Source organism: Papaver somniferum, chromosome 11 (assembly GCF_003573695.1).
Source record: "Papaver somniferum cultivar HN1 chromosome 11, ASM357369v1, whole genome shotgun sequence".
Lineage (NCBI taxonomy): Eukaryota > Viridiplantae > Streptophyta > Magnoliopsida > Ranunculales > Papaveraceae > Papaver > Papaver somniferum.
Window position 1 is genome coordinate 5,431,495 of NC_039368.1, and position 6,079 is coordinate 5,437,573.

The following is a 6,079-nucleotide window of genomic DNA, read 5'->3' on the forward strand; positions in this document are numbered from 1 at the left end:
GGGGGAGTGGAGGGAATGGAAGGAAATTTCCATGAGTCTTTGAGGACGTTACAAAAAACTCTTCCTGATTATGACTTTAGAAGCTTCACCAATAAGAACACCGCCCCCCTTAAAGCACAAAGAAAAATGGTGAGTGCTCTTTTTAGTAAAGTGTTTAAGGACATGGATAGAGTTTTTGAGTTATTGGACAGACAGAAATCGGTTTTTGGTGGCCTGCAAGCAGTGCACGCCCATGACTTTCTTCTCGCTATTCCGATTGAAGGCCTTGGCCAGAAGATGTCACCCGTGGAGTACCGGTCCATCCTTAAGTACAGGTTAATAATCCCTTTATATCCCTCAGATTCATGTTGCCCTTCTTGTATCACGGGTTTCTTAGACACATATAGGGAACATACAGTTCATTGTAAAGTAAATCCTGGTTTTAAATATATCAGTACACCAAATTTAACGTTTAGCAACAGCTTATTCCTTTTGCTGACCGGCGTTGCAACAAATTTCTGCCGTTGCGAAAAACCCTGTCGCAGATTTTTGCAATAGCTTTAGCTCTGTTGCTAAATTCGGTCAGCAACGACAGTCGCAACAGAAACAAGCTGTTGCGAAACTAAAATTTAGCAACAAGAACAAGTTGTTGCTATTATGTTGCTAATTTTAGAGCCATTCCTGGATATTTTTTATTTGGACCGCATATAATTGTTCTGGTTCATATTTAGCAACATATATTCGCCGTTGTTAAATTCTTGCAACCGAAAAAAAATATAGTCAAGTCTTCGTTGACCCAGTCAAAATTGATTTGTCCCAATATTTATCTGCAATTACCCATCTCCCCTTTAACTACCCTGGTTCAACTAATTCTTGTGATTCAATCTAATAACTCTGATATCCAACATGCAATCAAGATAAAAATTGAACTACATAATTCTCATGATTGACATACAAAAGTTTTATGTTGAGATTTATCAATGAATTGAAAAATAAGTGATTCATTAATGGATGGTTGACTTAAAAGTATCACAATAGAAAATAGAAATGTTTACAAGTTTCACAACTTACTTACTGAGATGATAAAGACGACAAAATTAGACATACAATGTTCTACGTGGAAGCAGTAAATAGATACAATGTTAACATAATCTGTAACTAGGAAATTGTATACCTAATTGCAGCTACAATTCTAAGCCGAAGCACTTTAACACCGACTATTTCCTGCAAAAACTGACAACTCATCAGCAACTCTTCAAAGATCTCAAAAATATGACCAGAACAAAAGAGAATCAACTTCATAGTATATGCAGAAAAACACCAACTAGGTATAGACTTTGTATCTCCATATGCGGATCAAGCTTAATTGTACACATGATCATGTGAGAGATACATTTTATGATGTATTACGGAGAGCTGGTATTTCAGCAAAGAAAGAAGCGTCTGCCAAATTTTTGAAAAATCCACTTGAGGGGAGATCAACGCTTAGGCCTGCAAACGTCCTTATTTTTGGATGGGATAATGGGAAACACGTATGTGTCGACCTCACCGGGGTTTCTTCGTTAGTAAGTATTGGTCATGGAAACTTTATAGTTGGTCAAGTAGCGCCGAGGGATGCCTCAGGTAAGATAGCGAAGCATGTATCGATAATGGACATGCTTTTACCCCATTTTCTTTTGATACTTTCGGTTTCTTAGCTCCAGAGGTGATAGGACTCCTTAAGAGAGTCCAGAAAGTCATGCACGGTAATGTCATGACTACAGGTTCGAGAGAGTTTGTTTTTAAAAGTACATGTTTTGTAATTCAAAAAAGGGTTTCGGCGCAACTTGTTGCTCGCTTGCGTGCTATGATGAAAATCATTTAGTACAATGATAGAAACTACGTAGATCTATTAAGTAAATTGAAAACTAAAATCAAATAAAAACAAAACAAAGAAAAATTAACCAAGGGTGATTAAATAATTTACCGATCTTAGGACATCTTTTCTCACTCTACTGCCACTACTTCTTCCACTACCACATTATCGTCACTACTCCACCAGTCTCAGCAATACCCATCACCGATCACCCACCATCACAACCACCATTAGTGCTTAATTTACCTATTTTAGGAGCCCTTTTCTCACCCTACTACCACTACTTATTCCACCACCACATTATCGTCACCATTCCACCAGTCTCACCAATACCCACCACCATTATCCCCACCACTTCCCACCATCACAACCACCATTAATGCTTACTGATATTGTTAATATCAAATAAATTTTTATGTATCAACAAAAATATATTCATTTGATTAATCAAAGAAACATTTGTTATCAAATATCAATTGAATATTTATTATTAAATTTTAATTAAACGTGATCATTTATAACCTCGCGTTTTTAGGGGCCACTCAAAAGGATTTAGGGGCCAACAATAAAACAAAAAAGGTCATCTAAAGGGAAAATGTAGCCAGCCCTTATCTCGAGTAATTTGTAATGGCGAATTACACTTATATATTCGGAGGATATGATAACATTGTTATCTTCCGATTGCAATCGGAAGCCAAAATATTAACCAGACTTTTGATTGTAGTCGGTGCAGTATTAAAATAATTTTTGTTTCATTTTTTCCATTTCTTTTTCATTTTTGAGTTGTTAGAGTTATAGAGAAGAAGGTGAAGGAAAAAAGGGAAAACCCATTTTATCACTACAAAAATGGATGGATATGAAGAAGAAGGTGAGAATCATGGCGAAGAACAAAATGTTGAAGGTTCACGACCGTTTAGAGAAGACGATTTGGGGTATATGTTGAATGATCCAAACTTTTGTGGAGAGGAAAACCTAGACGACCCTTTCATGGAAGAAAATGGAGAATCGCCTGATATTGAAGCTAACGATGCATGTAAAACACAGGTATTGTGTTAAGAATCTCAAATACTCGATTTGCATGCGTTTGTGTGCTTTTGTAAACAAGAAAAACTGATTATTGCATGCATTGAATGCCATGAACTACCCAGATTCGGTAGATAATTTCTCGAATAAACTTACGAATATAACACACTGAGTACCAAATATGTATATTCGGTAGTTCCAAGATAGTAGTTTACTGCCGAATATGAGAAAAAACCCCAAACTGGTTTTCCAAAAAAATCTACATTCGGTAGTTATGTAGAGTAATTTACCCCCGAATGGCCCCAAAAACGAATTCCTCAAAAAATTTCAAAACTCAGTATTCTTATCCTTTACAATCGGTAATAGTTTAACATTATTTGACTGCCGAATATAACAGTGGCCTCAAAATAAAATTTTCGAAAACTTGAAAATCGGATGTTTATCAATTAAAGTTATCTCCCGGTTATTTATATTAGGCTGTTTTACTATATATTTTAGCTTCCGATTATATCATTTTTTGCACTCAGTAAACTGTGTACATTTATTTGCATAAATCGGGTGTTTTGGATAACCGATAGGATTCCGAATATAGTATATTCGGCAGTTTGATTTATTTAATAACCTCCGATTATTGTATAATAATTTGTTGCTTTCATATGCAGGATGTTGAAAAGTTTGTTGATGATTTCTATTTGAGGCCCGACACTTCCCTATACTATGCAAACGATTTGGTATACTCATTACTACTTTTTTTTTTCAAAATTTATATGTTAAATGGTTATGCTTATTAGATTTGTTTTGTTTTATGCACGTTTAGACATTTGGAAGTAAGAAGGAGGCAAAGGAATGGCATATGAACAAGGCAAAAGATAACATGTGCGTGGTAGTTCAAAATAATCATGCTAGTGACACTCAATATGAAATGATTTGTAAGCGAGGTGGGACGCGAGAGAGTCACGAGGGAAAAAATAGTAAGTACGTACGAAAGACGAATAGGAAATACCGAAGCAATACCAAGAAGATAGGATGCCCATTTAAGATTGTCTTCTATAAGCCCGATGGTATTAAAGGTAAAGAGTATAAAATGTATAAAGTTGATAACGGTTGTCACAACCATGATGATCCGTTGGATTTAATTGGACATGTAATGGTTGCTAAGTTAAAACCACATCAAATGCAGACGGTGAGGTCTATGCGGATCCAAAAAGCGAGTGCGATCTTAAGTAAAATAAAGGCGGACGACCCCGACAACTTGTCTTCTTTGTCTACAATTAAGTCGGCCCTAGTTAAACTTCACAGCTGTGCCTTGGTCGGGAAGGTTAAGAATCTGCACAACATCATCCGGGGTAATCGTCATCTCCCCAAACGGCATATGGAAAGTATCGGTCTAAGGATACATTCTCTCCACGAACGCCGATATGGCCACACGATCATGTTCCAAAAATGAATTCTCGGCGGCATTAGCTAACCCCGAGTTGGCAACAATTGACTTGAACCTTTCACATTCACCGGATAAAGGCCACGCAAGCATTTTTGTTGGTGCGGCGGTAGGTTTGAGTAGACGGACCGCAACTTGATGATCCTATTAAAGTACATAAAAAAATCCTTAATACAAATATTACGATATAACACATAGACAATACATTAATAAAAAATAATAATTTTATTACCTCGGTTTCGTATATTTCTCTGGCCCATGAGTCTTTGTATCCAAATAGCAATTTTCCTCCATCCGCTGGTAGCCCAAGGATTGTGCCTGCTGGAATACCCTTCTTCTTCAAGTGTTGAGGGACAAGATGTGATGCTTTCTTAGCAATATCCTTCTTTACACCATCTTTTCCTTTTTTGGCTTTTTGGGTACCACTTGGTTGTCCTTCTTCTTCTACTCTTGGCACTGGATCAACTGGTTCAACACTTGGTTCTGCACTTTGTTGAGCGGCTTGTTCAACACTTGGTCGCACCCCTTGTTCACTGCCTTGTTGTTCTACACTTTGTTCAACACTTGGTTGCACTCCTTTTTGACTGCTTTGTTCTTGTAAGCTTTGTTGAGCACTTGAATTATCTTTGGCACTCCTTTCCCTCCTAGGACTAGCTGTCACTTTCTTCCTCCTTTCTCGACTTTGTCTAAACAACAAAGAAAGGAGCAATATTTACAAACTATACAATCGGAAGACAAAGTATGGAACTATAACCTGAATGTACACATTCGGACGTAAGAAGACACATATTGTTCCCGAATACATAACAATCAAAAGCTAACTAAACATATTTACAACCGAATATGCATCAATTGGAGTTCAGAAGCTCTAAATTTTTCATCCTACACAATCGGAAGACAAAGTACACAACTATAACCCGAATGAACAAATTCGGAAGTAAGAAGACACATATTTTTCCCGAATGAAAAACAATCGGAATATAACTAAACATGTTTACAATCGAATATTCATCAACTGGAGTTCAGAAACTCTAAAATTTTATCCTACACAATCGGAGGTATAAAACATTATATTGTCTTCCGAATAAATACTGGCCCCAAAATGGGATTTTTCCTATATCAGAAATTTTGAGATTTTTTCAATATATATATATATATATATATATATATATATATATATATATATATATATATTCGGTAGTGACTGTACTTCCGAATACTGTGTGTCTACTTAAATATATTCGAAAGCCAACAAATTCATTAAACTACTGATTATTACCAGTTTGTATCCAGGAAGATATGGCCAATAATATTCGGCCGATAACCATCAAATATTTCTCCCGAATACTGTCGATGTTCTTGAGAAATGAAGAACACGACTACATTCGGAAGTAAATGAGCATGAATATCGCCCGAATCTGGATAAATAACCGAAAACCCTTGAAGTTCTTTTTCTCGATTCGTCGAATTGAAGCGAAATAAACCCCAAAAATGATAGATTCTTACCTAATTGGGGCCATTTGAAGTTGACGAAGTGTTTGACTATCGGAATCGCCACCACCGACTACATCGACGGGTACTTGTTCTTCGCGTTCTTCGCGTTCTTCTTCATTCGCAGCAACAATTTCTTTATTTCTTGCTAAAATCCCAATCTTTGGATCGATACCCCGAGCAACGTTTTTGGTTCTAGGTCTGTGGGTTTCATTTCCCTTATCCATTGTTTTATAAACGAATCGACGATGTTTTGATTTTACGATTCGCGGCGATGTTTCGGTTGAACGAGG